The sequence below is a fragment of the Lepisosteus platostomus genome, chromosome 20 (genome assembly GCF_059453375.1).
Source record: "Lepisosteus platostomus isolate fLepPlt1 chromosome 20, fLepPlt1.hap1, whole genome shotgun sequence".
Classification (NCBI taxonomy): Eukaryota; Metazoa; Chordata; class Actinopteri; order Semionotiformes; family Lepisosteidae; genus Lepisosteus; species Lepisosteus platostomus.
In genome coordinates this window covers 5183180-5198567 of record NC_142630.1, presented here as the reverse complement: position 1 = coordinate 5198567, position 15388 = coordinate 5183180, and the positions used below count along the sequence as shown (strand labels likewise).

At 41.4% G+C, this 15388-nt stretch overlaps 1 long non-coding RNA gene across 1 annotated transcript; it reads right to left on the bottom strand.

The window, feature by feature from the left end:
- Window positions 1-342: 342 nt before the first annotated feature.
- On the bottom strand, window positions 343-14829 carry LOC148644318 (uncharacterized). Its single transcript, XR_015928696.1, has 3 exons — window positions 14728-14829; window positions 3935-4052; window positions 343-2175 (listed from the first exon to the last, which is right to left on the bottom strand). It is a non-coding gene; the product is annotated as an uncharacterized LOC148644318 (long non-coding RNA).
- Between the last annotated feature and the right edge of the window lie 559 nt (window positions 14830-15388).

Genomic DNA, 15388 nt, shown 5'->3' with positions numbered 1-15388 from the left:
ATAAAAGTGTGGACTGGGCACAGAGAACAAAGGGATGAAGAGGCAGCCTCTGGGGAAAAAAAAGTACTCAGACAGTTTAAACCAGTAATTTTCCACTGTAATCTCAGTGCATACAGAACAACACTAGACTGATTTTGCATACAGCATATGCTTTTATATATTTCATATGCTGTTATCACTTTGCTGAATTTACCTGATCATTTTCTTCTCTCTGCAAGAAAACTGTCAAGGGTTAAAGGGAACTTTACGCTGTCTGAGTTAGCTGTTTTGCACCAGTTGCTTTAAACCGGTTGCTTGTTTGTCTTTCACAAAGTGTTTCATGAATAGCGCGCTGAAATGCAGTTTGGCAGAACACATTTTGGCTTTTATTCAGAATTTTAAAATCAGACCTCTCATCAGCGATCTACACACACAATTCAGCACGTCTCGTCTTGTGCTGCTCGCTACCTTTAGCATGTCACATTACAGCGGAAACAAAGCAACAAAAAAAAAACAACTGCAAAAAAAAAAAATAACACCAGAAAATCTTATCCTCAATGCCTCATTGGATTTTGCTAACCCTGCCAAAAAATGTAAGCATTGTGTCTTAGAACTGAAAGCTGCTTTACATATATTCCAAAGGTTAAATGTTGTGGAAACTGCAAGGTGGTTTAATTAAACTTTGACTAGGTTTTCATGAGGAATGCAGTGCAGTAGTCTTATCTAGATATCTAAATCTTTTGAATGTAATGCCCCATACTAGGCAATTCAGTGAAATGATTACATACAGCATTAACACATTAATCACTCCAACAGCTGTGATTAATTAACAACATTCAAGCAACGGGAAGGAAAGATTTTTCACTTCAGGTTATTCTGTGCTTGAAATAGACCTCCTCCTCTCCAGCCTCCACCAAGGCAACAGCTAATGCATACAAGGTGCCACTCTAATTAGTAAATGATGTTTAACACTGTACACTGAACCTTTATACCGATAAGCTGTCTATGCTCAGAAAAACATTTTTAATTACATCTTAAACTGATAATTTCCCTATCTCAAATACCAAAGGAATCATCTCATTTGGCTAGTAAGGATCAGAATATTATTCATTATTTGCTGTGTATTGTAACCTAGTCTCAGAAAGCCAATTCATTTGATAGAAAATTATATATTTCAAAAATACCCCAGAAGCTCCCAGTATTTTTTACACAACTGTGTTGAATCAAGGCCTGCGGAAACTCCTTAAAATGAGAGACTCCAGCTTGCTTTTCTATCCAGTTTCAAATCAGTACTGTCTGCGGTACGTCTGCGAGGAAGCCTTCAATAGCAGCCCATTTGTATTTAATCGCTAGCGAATTACTGTTATTGTCAAAGAACTGCTAATGACTAGTGTTGCTTCAGTGGGCTAATGGAGTAATTATCAGCTATGTGCACAGGGTGTGTCTCTTCGTCTGCACTGTCATGGTGTACATACTCCCAGCATGGTGAAACTCCAGCATCTTTGATTTACTGGTTGGCTGTGGTTGTAAGTGTCATGAGTGCTATGATATTCACTTTGAAGAAACCAGTAATGGCTTACTGGGTGGCACACTGGTTAGCATGGCTGCCTTGTAGTACTGGGGCCCTCAGCTCAATTCCTGAGGTGCTATCTGTGTGGAGCTTGTTTGTTCTCTCTGTGTTTGTGTGAGTTTCCTGGGTTTTATGGTTTCCTCCCACAGTCCAAAGACATGCTGGTGGGTTAATTGGCTTTTAGGAAAAGTGTGTGCTCCTCCAGCTGCTTTGTGTCTGAAATGGAGGTGTGGAGCTTGCTGTGCGGCCCAGGAGGAAGGGTAGGTTATAGAAGCATGTTCACCCTTTGTCACTCTCCCCCTGTGAAGCACAGGGGCTGTTGTTGTGAGCCGAGACACGGAAGAAACAAAAGAGGTCATTCCAAATCAATGGGTGTCAAATGCCAAATGCAACATCTTGTTAAAAGGCTTGGAAACACGATTTGAAAAACTTCAGAAAAGTTTTGTGGATGTTGGATTTCGAGCACGCTCCTGTTCGGAGCTCCTGCCCTGTTCTGTTAGGAGATCTACAGCGCAGCTTCCACAGTGCTCTGCTGCCTGAACAGATGGAAGACAGAAATGGATTTCCTCTGCTCACTCCAGATCGGCCTCACCTCTCACTCCCAGGACACCAACAAACAGTTGAAGCTGTAGGGCAGAAGCAGGCAGCTTTCATATCATTCTTCTCTAGATGTCAGCATCTGTTTAATGTTATCTGAGTGGGGGACTGGACAAAGGGCTAGAATAGCTGAAGAACAGAGATGCTTTGTGAGAAATATCTGAAAGGTTCTTGTTGAAATGTGGATATCTGTGGATCATTCGGCATCAAACCTTTAAGGATTCCTGGGCATCTTCATTTAGAATAGATACTGGAGCTGATTACATGCTACCGGATACACACAATACTTTTGTATAAAAACAGATTCCCGTTTCAGTCCGGAATGATCATTTTCTTACCTTCCTCTTGTGTTCGAGGGTCATTGTTTTACTAGTGGCCCTAAAGAACTTCCTAAGTTGTCGTTGTAAACCAGTAAGCTCTGAAAACCAGTATCAAGCACCTTTGTGGGATCTTTTGTATAGGAAACTTACAGTGCAAGTGAGAGCTCCTTATTAGCTCATCCAAAACTTAAATATTAAAGTTTAAAACTGCTTACTTTCCACACAAAGAACTGTCGGAACACTTTTGCATGCATTTGGTGCGAAAATATTGTTTACTCACAAATGCACTTTCTTTTTCTGTGGTGTCTGTTTGCTCTTCAGTCTAACTAAATAAAGCCAAGCGCTTTCACACACTGGAAAGAGAACATTACACCTTTGTAAATTAATCTAGATAGGTTTATAATCTATTTAAGAATTTGCCTTGGTTTTCTCCACTTTAAATTCCTCACTGCAATTTCAGTAGATTGGTATTTTCCTGGAATGACCTTTGTACCAATATCAATGATGTGAGGGGTGCTGTACATTTCTGGAGAGGATTGGGACTGTTTGAAGATGTTCAGGCTCTCAGAAGAGCCCAGCGTTTGGGTTCTTGTTGAGTCTCATGTGCCCTCTGGAACAGTGGGAAACCTGAACCCCACCCACATGCCGAAGAATTTAGTTCTCATGATCTCATTCATTACATCTGACTGCAGATCCTTCCAGCCATCTTCCAGCTCACAGCAGGAATGTGTTTATATAAACACTATCAACCCATTGTTCTTCTAAGGGAATGTGATTATTAAGTAAAGGCAATCATTGTCTATCTGCTGGCATATACTGTACTGACACACAGATTTACATAATCAGGAACTTTTACAAGAAACATGCATTTTTATAGATAACCTTATGGAATGTAAAATAGCATTGTTTTTCTCATTTTGGTAGTGTTTTTTTAAATACCATTGCAATTTGCAATTTTCTTAAGCTGTTCATGTCCTCTGCTGTTTTGTTTAATGTTGTTCTTTCTGTTAAAGGTGTTTGCTATGCCCAAAAAAATGCTCCACCTAGAAAGGTCTCTTGGAAAGCCTGCTAAGAACATGTTGTGGGTGAATATTATGTAATTAAGCCTAAACCAAACAAGCAGTTTGCATACATTGTACACAATGGCTAAAAACAAAAAGTGAGCCTATTGCTTGGGAAGATCTGTTTTTGTCTTACAGCAAAGTAGAAGAGAGCTTAAAGCAGACGTCACACACCACGACTCGACACGACTTCTATTCGTGGTCACTAAAAGCATTCTATTCGTGGTCACTAAAACCTATTGCTTTCAAATTGTTTTCATTGTAAAATACGAGAACATAATGTTTAGAAGGCAGTAAAGGCAACTGAAAGTATCTTGCATGTCTGGCTGCTGGTAGCTTTGAGGCATGAAATATCTCACAAAGCCATTTTCTGAAGAATTATTAGGTGATTTGTCGCAGAAACCCACCACTCTTCTTGTAGAATGTGTCATATTTCCACAGTGCTTTCATTTCATTGCTGGACTTCAGGCCTGTCAGGATTTGAATCACATTCTCTTCTGTCTTGGACTGAAAAGATTCACTTCCCTAAAACGATATAAGATATGTCTTTCTCAGAATGAACACGCTCCTGAATGTTTCTATGTACAGTTTTGAATTTATTTCTTCCCTGAGTTTTGCTTTTTTAAAGTTGAAGTCTCTACAAGCTTGTATTAAGAATATTAAAAAAAAGGCATGAGTTAATTTTCTTGCTTCGTAATGTCCCTTTCATTCACTATGGATAATAAGAGAATATAATTTCAATATAAACAATGTTCTGCTGTTGAAATTGTGACTTGTTGACTTATAAAGGTGGCCACAATGCACTTGAAGATCTGGGATGTGACTAGTTGTGCAACACAATGGAACAACAGCAAAACAGCAGAACAGTCACTTCTGCTTTGAATCTCTCACACTGGGTGTGAAGCAATTTAACAACATTGCAAAAGCTTCTTTTCAGCAACAAACTCTGTGTTCTCATCACTGTAATCCACCCCTTGGTTATCGTCCAGGAAACTATGTATTTTCTGATGTGTGCTGCCCAATAACTCCTAATATTTGCACAAAGGGAGAGAATTCGGAGGTCCCTGCACAGACAGTGGAAGGATCCGAAACGGGATAATCCTGGACAGCTACGGAGGATTTAAGGAGCTTTGGATAATCTTTAAACTGAGGCACCTGCCATGGCCCTGAGAAGAGTAGCAAGCAGGCTGCCGCATTCCAAGGGCCACAAACACGACTATTTCTCTGAGCTCTAAAGAAAGAAAAATAGTGGGCTGACATATTCACCAATATTAATGTCCACCCTGAATGCATATTCATAAAGCAATGAGTTTCCATAAAACAAATCGGCTAGCTAGTCAATATAATTAGTGTGTAATGTGACTAACTATCCAGTATAAGTAGTTAGCCAAGTCCAAAAAAAAAAAACCACTGCTGCCTCAGAGAAGGAGCAAAATAAGTGCAAACTTAAAAAGGGAAACCAAATGAAAAAGTGCAAACAGAAAAACAACAGGACAGGACCAAAACTCAACCAAGAAAGCCACTACACTACCAAGGCCAGTTTGTTTATATACTATAAGCCCCACCCCTGGAGCTCATGATGGACAGGTGAACCTCCACTTAAAGGGGTGGGCTGACAGTCTCTGTAGCCTGATACAAGATGGTGGAATAGACTGGCATATGTGGATCCACAACAGGTAGCACAAAATACTATAATACAAATAATGTGGAAATTATATAGCAGTTGATATTTACAAACACTATATACAAATGTCCTTTGACAGGCCACAAAGGCCATGCGACAAGGGCCTAATACAGCCCTTCATCACATACCTTTTCTTCTCGGCAGGAAATGAGACCTCCTTACAAAGAAAAGTCTCACATGATAGACGCCAAACCACAAAACATTAATCTCAAACAGCCAGGGCCGTCAGAGTGCTCTTCCGACCTCACTCAGTCCTGAGAATGATCACTGTCCAGGTTTCGGTCTCGGGACAAAAAGATGAATAATACTGAACTGTATTATAATAATACTGTGGGGTGCACAACTGTATTAAAACATATACCCCAAAACAGGGTGGGCTTGCCACTGTAAATACCTATACTCAGACACACACTGAGAGCAGGACTGTGTGTTATTGCCTTGTATGTATTTGACAGGAGTATTACCACCTTGCAGTCTGACCTTGTCACATTTCAGAGGTTAAGCAAACCTGGGCCTGGTCGAGACTGGGATGGGACACTTCAAAGGAAAACCAGTTCATTGCTGTAAGTGCTACTGGCAGACCAGTAAGTGGGACTCTTTTCTCTAGACCAGGATTTGCAGATGAATGTCCTAATATGGTGTCAGGAGACACTTGGCTGAATTTTCATTAGAATGTCCTACAATAGCAACAAGGGGAAATTGTGCTAGGCAAAGATGAGACATTAAACAGAGTTCTGAACCATCTAAGAACTTGTGGCAGTGTTTGTAAGCATAGAAACTTTAACCCCGGAGTCCTCATTAAAATCCACGTAGTCAATTCCAACAGAAACACTGGAGACCAAGTCAATTGGCTTCACCCTAGGAAAAACCATGGTTCCCCCCAAACAATTTTCAAGTCATGTCAACTTCTAGTGTTTCCCAGGTCTCAGACTTGTTACTTGAAGTTACTTGAAGAAATACGTTAAGGGCTGATGATGGAGGTGCTGGAGAAGGACTTCATTCATGTTCATTACAGAGAAGTGAAAATCACTGGGTACTGGGTAAAAAGAAAACCAAAAAAATAAATTCTAAAATGATATAAATGATTTAGGCAGTTGCAAGGTCACTGGTCACATGCAGCTGGAATGCGAGAGGAGGGAGTGCAACTAAGACTGAGATCAGGAAGCGCTTCAACACCAAAGCCTGTGGGAGTGTGGAACAGGCAGCCTTGTGTTGTTGTGGAAGCAGATTCCCTGGGATGCTCCCAGAAAGGAGTAGGTCATTGGTATCAATAAGCTGCTAGCAACCAAATAAGAAGGATGCTCATAACTCTGTGGAGTGTTGTGTTGTGAATTGCCACCTGCCTTTTGGCTAACTGTTTTTTGACAGTAACTCCACAGTATTTCTCTGTTCACTTCTGGCAGTGGTGATATTTCACTTCAAAGGCGGGACCGCACTGCCTGTAGCCTGTGCTGTCAGCCTCAGACAGAGTCATGGCTCCAGTGTTCCGCAGAGTACCGCTTAATAAGTGGTGGCGTACAAAATGAGCGAGCCCTTACTTCAACGTTTTAATCATGGATCAACGGCTTTTTATATTTCTCTTTTAATTTGTTTTTCTTTTAATACATAATGAACAGGGCAAAATGCAGAGCCAGCCTGCTAAAGTACATCACTTTAATCAGATCCATTCAGGCATTAACTCTGTTGATGAAACATGAATAATAATTACGTTAATAAAAGGGGATAAAAACAGATCCCCTCTAATAAAATTGCTTTTCTATTACCTTCACCAAATTACCTGTCAAGGCAACTAAATTAGACCACAATCAAATTGCATGTCTTCTATCCAGAGGAGAAGTTAGGGTAATCAGAGCAAAGAAGCTGCAATGTGTTTTGTGACACACTGTCTACAGAATATTTCCCAACCTTAACCAGAAGACCTGAAAAGTGTGTGTGAATGAGATGTAGCTGCAGGCCTCTCAAGTGACTGCTGCAGTTCTGGTCTTTCCTACATTATTCTATACATTAAACTTCAACTGCTTCACAATTCTGCAGCAAAATTAAAGTTCTCAGCCGAGTGAGATCAACCGAGCAGGGCACCTGTGTGTGATGAAGCGTCTTCACAGGCTTTTTTGTGAAGTTTTGCATTTTGAATTTTTGCATGGACTGACTCCTTTGTTTAAGTGCAAGAAAGGTGTAGGTTTCTAGAGCCAATGCAAATCATTCGGCTCTCCAAGTGTCTGTTACTGAACCCAGGAGACTTGGAATGTCCTTCAGAGATGCATCAACTCAGTCTTTTCTCTCAGCTTTTCATAGCTGATTTTTGCAAGTGATCATATACATAGTGTAGATGTTGCTTTTTCAAAGCTTAATAACTGTGTTACAAATACAGAGCTTGAATGGAGCATTTCATATGTAATGCTAATTGATTATGGTTGAGATGTCCTGCACATGAGGCTTGAGTGATATAGTAGAGGACATGCACACAGGCCTCATTACTGAGAAGTATCTCTGAGTATTATCTGTTACCCTGCTTTTAAAGTCAACAAACACGCAATTCAATCTGCAGTTTAAAAATGGTACAACATGGTAGAGATGTGTGTGTGTTTGGGGTGGGGGCATTCTGATAGTCCTCAAGACCCTATTGAAAGGAATTGCTTAAAAAAGACAGCTAAACTCAAGAACCCCAAATTTATACTACATGTTACTCCAGGATGGAAAGGACCCACCCTAAGCTGGGAATCTCACCCTAAACAGAATGGGAGTGATTAACAGAGAAGCATTGACGTAATGTGTGATCAGACACTGGGGTCCGATCATGCTGGTATGAAGTCACTGCCCCTGGGGAGAGTTTGTGGGCTAATGGATATGCAGAGACAGGGAGCCATCTGCTACTCAGCACAGCCTGAGTCACAGTCTGATGAACCTGAGAATGCAGCTCCTGAGGAGCCGAACAATACCTTTCAAAACTGCAAAGCCACCATACTTCATATGATCTCAGATCCTGTCTCTGCTGTGTAACGATGAACAGGCACAGTGCCCATCAGACTTTTGGTTCAGGCTCTTTGAGGTAAGGTGGTTACAAAGCTGGAATGAAAAAGCAAGAAAGCACTTGGCCTCATACTGCTTGTAACGACACAGATGACTGAAGGGATGAAACAGACCAGACAGCGAGACAGCTGTGCTTCTCTCTTTTCTGGTACAGTTCAGTAAAATCGGTCCAACACTTTCTCTGTTATAGACACAAAGTAATTCGATTTTCTTAGATTCGAGATCAGGCTGGTTTCTTTTCTCTGGGTAGTGCAATAATGACTTTTTGTAAAAGAGTGCCTTAAGGTGACAGAAAACATTCAAAAATTTGACATGGTGGACGTATGGTTGTTGCTGGTCCCAATGCATGCAAAAAAAGTATTTTAAGATTTGACATTGGATTGCAAACTAAAAATCTACAGCGTTCTTATAGCTCTGCCTCTCATAAAATAACATTAGGAAGCTTTGACACAGTGAAGGTCATTTGTAAAAATAACCCCAGAACATTTTAAAAGTCACAACTAAAAACGAGGTTATCAAACAAAATGTTGTGCCCGTTTAAAACTGAGAACAGGAGGCCCTTCTTTACCCAAATGAGTGTGGCAGCCTGGACGTTGTCTGGACGTCCCAGTCATGTTGTTAAGGCCGACACCCTGGCGTCACGGATGTCGGGAAGACAAGCCGTGGAATGACAAGGAGAGCAGATGAGACCCTATGCGTAGTGGCAAAAGGGGCAACATGGAGGTTAGCCCAGGCCCAGGGGGTTGGACGATGTCGGTATAGAAACCTTTGCCCTCGGGCCATGGACGTGGGGTGACCTGGTGCTGATGGAACTGTTAAAAGCCAGGGCCCACTTGACAGTAAGAGATACAACAGCAAGAGGTGATAATGGTCACAATGAGGAACGCTCCTGTTGAAAACACTCCCGTGGAATTTGACAGATAACATGTCTGGAGTTTCTTGTTGGAACCCATGTGTTTCCATGGATATTGAACTATCTGCCCCGTTAATCCATCTGTGGAATAATAGCAAAAATACTTTTGATTCTTTCAATGAATTCAATACAAAAGGGAAAACCTTGGTGTGTACAAACGTATCACACAAAACAAAAGGTCAAGTGACGTCTTTTGACTTCAGAACAAACAAATGCATGATCCCTCCTAGAGAACGTTTCCACCGTGAATCATGGTGTAATATGTAATATGATGACGGGCGGAGCGGAGGCTCTGTGGCTAAGGATCTGCGCCTGTGGCTGGAAGGTTGCCGGTTCAAATCCTGCAGCTGGCAGAGGAATCCTACTCCGTTGGGCTCCTGAGCAAGGCCCTAAACCCCAACTGCTCCAGGGGCGCTGTACTATGGCAGACCCTGCGCTCTGGCCCCAGGCTCTCTCCCTGTCTGTGTGTCTCATGGAGAGCAAGCTGGGGTATGCAAAAAGATAATTCCTAATGCAAGAAATTGTAAAGGGTTAATGAAGTAATGTTATATATATATTATATATTACCTGTGCAGGTTTACTGGGTCATGATGAAATCAAAGTAGAAGGATGGAAATCATAATGACTTTGTTCTCCAGAAAGAGGTAAATGCATAGGAAAAGCATGGTACATTAGTAAATCATCATGCAAATTGACTGAGCTAAAGTTCCCCAAAGGAATAACACTGACAACTCAGGGAAAAGAGCACATGATCATTAGCACAGAATACTGAGCTGAGTTTTATTGTACAGTGTGCTCGTTAGCTTCAGACTGTAGGTGTTAGTCCTCTGCATACTGTAATTAGGCAATCTCTGGACAAACATCTGTGAGATAAAAATATCACAGTAATAAACAGTTTACCCCTGACAGCAGCAGGATGTGGGCTGGCATAAAGAGGGGTGGGGTCAGGGGTAGGGAGCTGAGGGTTGAAAGGCAGACCTTTGCTTAATCGTTAAACAATGACATAATTAGAGCATGGATGAGTGGGCTGAGAACAGAACAAAGACATCCAATGAGAACCTGCTCTGCTTTGTTCCCTATTTGCTTTACACACTTATTCTGAAAACTCTGCCCATTGTTTAAATGGAATCTCTGGCTGCTTGGCGCAAATGGATCCATCCTGCCGCATTAAAATGAGTGCAGCCAGACAGCTCAGATCTTTTCAGCTCTCCTGCACCACTTGCCTGACTCATACTGTATAGATCTCCCTTCTGCAAGACAGTGTGCGTGAGGCCCTGCATTGCTCAGGAGTCCAGGTGACCAGTAACTGGTGTGTTTGTGGATGCTTTGTTTTGTGGATTGTGTTAGTCAGAATTATGCTATAATGTCTAGGCTGTTTATTTTTAAGGCAACATAACTCTGTTGTGTCAAGCAAGACAAATAAAGTAGTTACAGTACTGTAGAAAAAAATAGGACCTACAAACAATGTTCCAATCCTTTGTCATCCATTAATGCAGAAGGCAGTTGTCTCCCATTTTATACTGTAGAATAGAGAAAATGTTCTACAGAATACAATCTTGATCTTGACCCCCTATAGTCTGAGGGATAATGAAGCCCAAACTATTTGACATGGTGGACGTATAGTTGTTGCTGGTCCCAATGCATGCAAAAAAAAGTATTTTAAGATTTGACATTGGATTGTAAAATAAAAATCTACAGCGTTCTTATAGCTCTGCCTCTCATAAAATAACATTAGGAAGCTTTGACACAGTGAAGGTCATTTGTAAAAATAACCCCAGAACATTTTAAAAGTCACAACTAAAAACGAGGTTATCAAACACATTTAGTCTGAAGGCTATGGGTCCTTTATGTTCTCATTCCAAAGTCATGCTGAACTATTCACAGACCTTCAGAAGCATCAAAAGATTTGCCAAACACAGGAGCCTTGAAAGCACAGACTGCACTCATAACAATAAAACATATTTTGGAGAGCTGCTCATTTCTAGATTGGTTTGGAAGATAATACTTCAAGATCAATTCTGAATGAAGGTCACCAGCTATTTGTGCAGCATGGCAAGACCCAGATGATATTTTCAGCAACACGTGTCCTTGCTCAGACTCTCTGCAGTCAAAGGAGCTGGCTGGAATTCAAAACGAACGGAAGAGCCAATTCCAAGGTGTGAATTTGTGCTTGAACATGACAAGCCCACTGTATGAGTTTGGGGAGGGGAAGGAATCAGTAAAATTTCCTGAAGAATGCAGCTACTGTTGTCTTATTGGCCTCAAGCCCAGTTGTTATCTCAATGGACTCTGAGCGTCATGATGAACAAACATTGACGCTACATCTCTCTTTTCACAGGGACGTTAAATAGCTTTGCATCTGCCACCTCTGTCTCTTTCCTTCTACAAGTGCAGTGAAAGTTACAACTTTATCATCTCTGCTGCATAAAAAGGTTCTGTGATAATCCCCCTCTACAAAACAAAATTGATTACTAATTGCTTCTCTGTTTCCTTAGTTGTTTCAAGATCCTAGTTCATTTGGTTGCATTTAATTATTTAGAAACATGAAAATGACTCACTCTGCGGCAATATCCTGTTATGTTGTCTAAGCTTTGACCAGCCCCTGCAGTACATGAATTCCTTTCCTTAGTGTGCACGCATAAACAAAAGTAATGACCGGGTAGACTGAGTAGGTGCTTCTCTTTTTTTGCAATAAGTGTATGTCTATATACAGTACACCAGGTGCTCATGAAATCTGTTGGGCTATTGGAACACTAGTGCAGTGAAAACTATGCCTAACACAGAAATCTGGTAGGAATATTTAATCCCTTGCATTTAGATAAGAGTTTTAATCCCAAAGGCTCCCAAAACTTTTAACATATACTATAGGAGGGGACCTGTTTCCCCATGGCAGTGTAGACCCACCTGGGAGACGCACAACAGCCATTCAGCAGCATAGCAGATCGGTAGAGCACTGAAGACACAACCAAATATATAATATTCAAACTGAACCAAGGGGATCAGGTTCCAGAGGACAGAGACAGAGGGTACTGAAGCTGACACATGCACCAGAAGATGCACAGTGCAATTTTATGGGCATAATATTGCCATGACACCTGCAGGTGTAGCGCCTCCTATGTCAGTGCACTGGCATTGCGCCTTTGGTAGAGTTTCCGCACAGTCCCATTTGTATGAATACCAGATTTCTTTGTTTTGCAATACAATGTTAAATTTTGAAGCTCTAGGGTGCACATGAACACACACCTGTAGAATTATGGGCACCCCTATATACCTTATGGTATCTAAAATGAATGCCATTCACTATCTTACTAAGTTTACCAGTTGTTCTTTCTTAAACTTTGCATTTTTTTAAAGGATAGTAAAGGTATTATTTTATATATAATGTATGAATTCTACACACTGGTGGAATATTTGTATATGCTGGGCTACTAGTGATTGATTGTACGTGAATGTTGATGTGACTTCTACAGCTTTCACAAGTGGCAGGAGTCTGACTGCCGTGTTCCATGATTATGAAGCAGATCTCACTGGTGTCTTTGTGTAAAAGGGCAGCCCCAGTGCCGAGAGTCAGCTGTTCTGTTCAGACAGACAGGGGAAGTGTCAGCACAGAGTGCCCTGGGTTGTGCTGTGTTAATTAAACCTTCCTGTCTGGACAGAGCTCTGCTGCAGCTTCGACTGAATCAGCATTAGTGAGGAGTGCCTCTTCACCCCATCTGCCTCCCAAAGCCAGGATCGGTCAGCTGAAAAGCAAACATCCGTTTGGATTTCATTTTTTAAAATAATTAAAATGGTCTAATGTTAGACCACAGTTCTGCTGGTCCCATCTTAGAAATAAATGTCAGTGCTCTTTGATTTGTTATTAAGTTATGTTTCTCTTGATATTTGCTGAAATCTGCACCAGAAGAAAGTGCTTGGAGGCAATAAATTGTAAAAGGCACAGAGTAAAAGGAAAGAGTGATTAGGCAAGTTAACAGAGGGGCCACAGTTAAAGGCAGCGTCCTTTTGTGGTACAGAGAAAAAAAGATATCGGACAGTTTGTCTGCTGTGTGACCTGGATTCTGTCTGACATGCTAAGTATTTTTTTTTTAATCTAGAGAAAAAAAAAGGTTACAACAAAAAAAGATGACAAGCAGAACTCAGTTTGCCTTGAAGGCAAATACGGTTAGCTCTGTGATGAAACTCTGTTTGTTTGTTTTTTTTGCTGCCACAAAATGTGGTGCAAAACCCAATCCTGCCAAGCAAGTGGTTCTGTGGTTTGGTTGCCTGAGCAATCTGCAGGTTTCAGGACAGAGCCTTTGAAGTTTTGCGTGCCAGTCAGTCATCTCTGTGCCCTTACAAGGGTCAGATCGGCGCAGTGCATGCTATGTGCTGAGACAGGAAGCAGACCAGAGCAGCCTTTACTGACAATCAGCACGGTTTTGGTGTCTTTCTCTGGAAGGAAGCCGAGACATTTATTTTGAGCGTTTGAAAACGGTCTGCACCATTTTGATAGAACAAACACTGGCATACCAAGTTGTTTCAAAGGAAACACAAGCTCCCAGCAGATAATGTTAAAATGCTCTGAAAATGAATGCTAACTAATAAGGGTTTCACAGTAATTCAGGATTACAATCTGAACTTGTGCAAGTTAGGCTCCGATGAGAGCACACTTGCTACAGTAGGTCACAAAGAGCCAGAGCTGGGGTGTAAATGAGAGCACAAGGTTCTGGAAAGAAGCTGGGAAGTCCAGTGTTTCCAGTGGTAAAGGAGGGGATTGTGGGATTATCAATCAATGAAGAAGAGAAGTTACACAGTCAAGCAGTTGCCTCTAGTCAAGTACAAGATTCAGTTGAATAAAAGATTTAATCTAATTAAAACTTAAGGATTTTTCATCATCATCATACCCTTTGTAGGGCTGCATGAGGTAGGTATGATGTCAGGAAACCAATTTAGAACAGACCCTAACATCTGGGCCTATTACTTCCTACTGTCCTATGCACAGATGTCTGAATGACACACACAGCTAGATGCTTTTGCAACAAGGTGATTGTGTTAAGCAGTCTTGAAGTGGGCCTACAGTACAGGAAAATCAACATCCTGTGTAAGCCTTTTACTTCCATAGAGACTGTGTATTTGGCTCTATCCTCACAGGTTCTCTTCACTTTTGGGCACAAAAAAAAAACAGCCCATCTTCCATGGCGGTTTAAATATTTTACACTCGGAGACGAGCTTTGGTGTGAAGATAATGCTATTATGTTACTGTTGTTCGTAATAGCTATTGACACAGCAGGTTCCCAATCTCATCCCGGAGGCCCACAAGTTTGCCGCTGGCTCCAGCCCTAAGGTGGACTGAGTCAGGCGACCAGCCAGGGAGCGGCCCCGGTGGAGCGCAGATTGCGCGAGGCATTTAGCCGCCCGGCTGAACTCACAGGTCGTGCTATTACGTCATTTCTCATACCGTCGGATGTACCTCTGCAGATGTGTAGGATTTTAAATAGCTCTTTTTTTTCACTTCATGAAAAAGAACGGCACACGCACAGAGCCACAGACTCTCACACACTTCCTATCCAGCCCATTCGACGTGATTTTCTTACCATATAGGGCTCGAATTTGAAAAGGAAGCAACACGAAGGTAGATGGTTGGAGGAGAAATATATCCACGACTGTGAAAACCACATGTCTCAGCCTGCTCTGCGACGGAGACAGAGACTGACGCGTACAGAGCGTGTCAAAACGCCTTTTATGGCTGGTTTGACTTTTGCACCCTTGAAAAAAAAATGCAGAACTAAAACCTTTATTGCTACAGAATCAGTAGCTTTCAAGAGAACTTGTTTTGCGCGGAATGCACAGATCGGGGAACGAGCAGAAGCTGCAGTTACAGTAGCTCAATTAAAATGAACACCTCTGGAAAACCTTTTTTTTTACAGAACTTTGAGCGCACAGTAGGAAGCTGGTGTTGCAAAATGCATCATTTGACTTTTTGGGCATTCAATTTTAAAATGAGGAGGGACGTTTATGCTATATTCATATTTTTTATGCTAAGGATGACTTGAAACTGCGCTTCATTTTAACATTTGCATTTGGCCTTGTATTTCAAAACTTTCGCTAACTGCAAAGCTGAGTTACAGCTACAGGGTGCTGGGCGTACTTCACAACACCGAATATATTTTCTCAACTGGGTTATGAAAGCTTTAAAAATGATGAAATCATATTTGGATTTCAATATCCTGTTGTGTGAGGTAGGGATTTAAAATC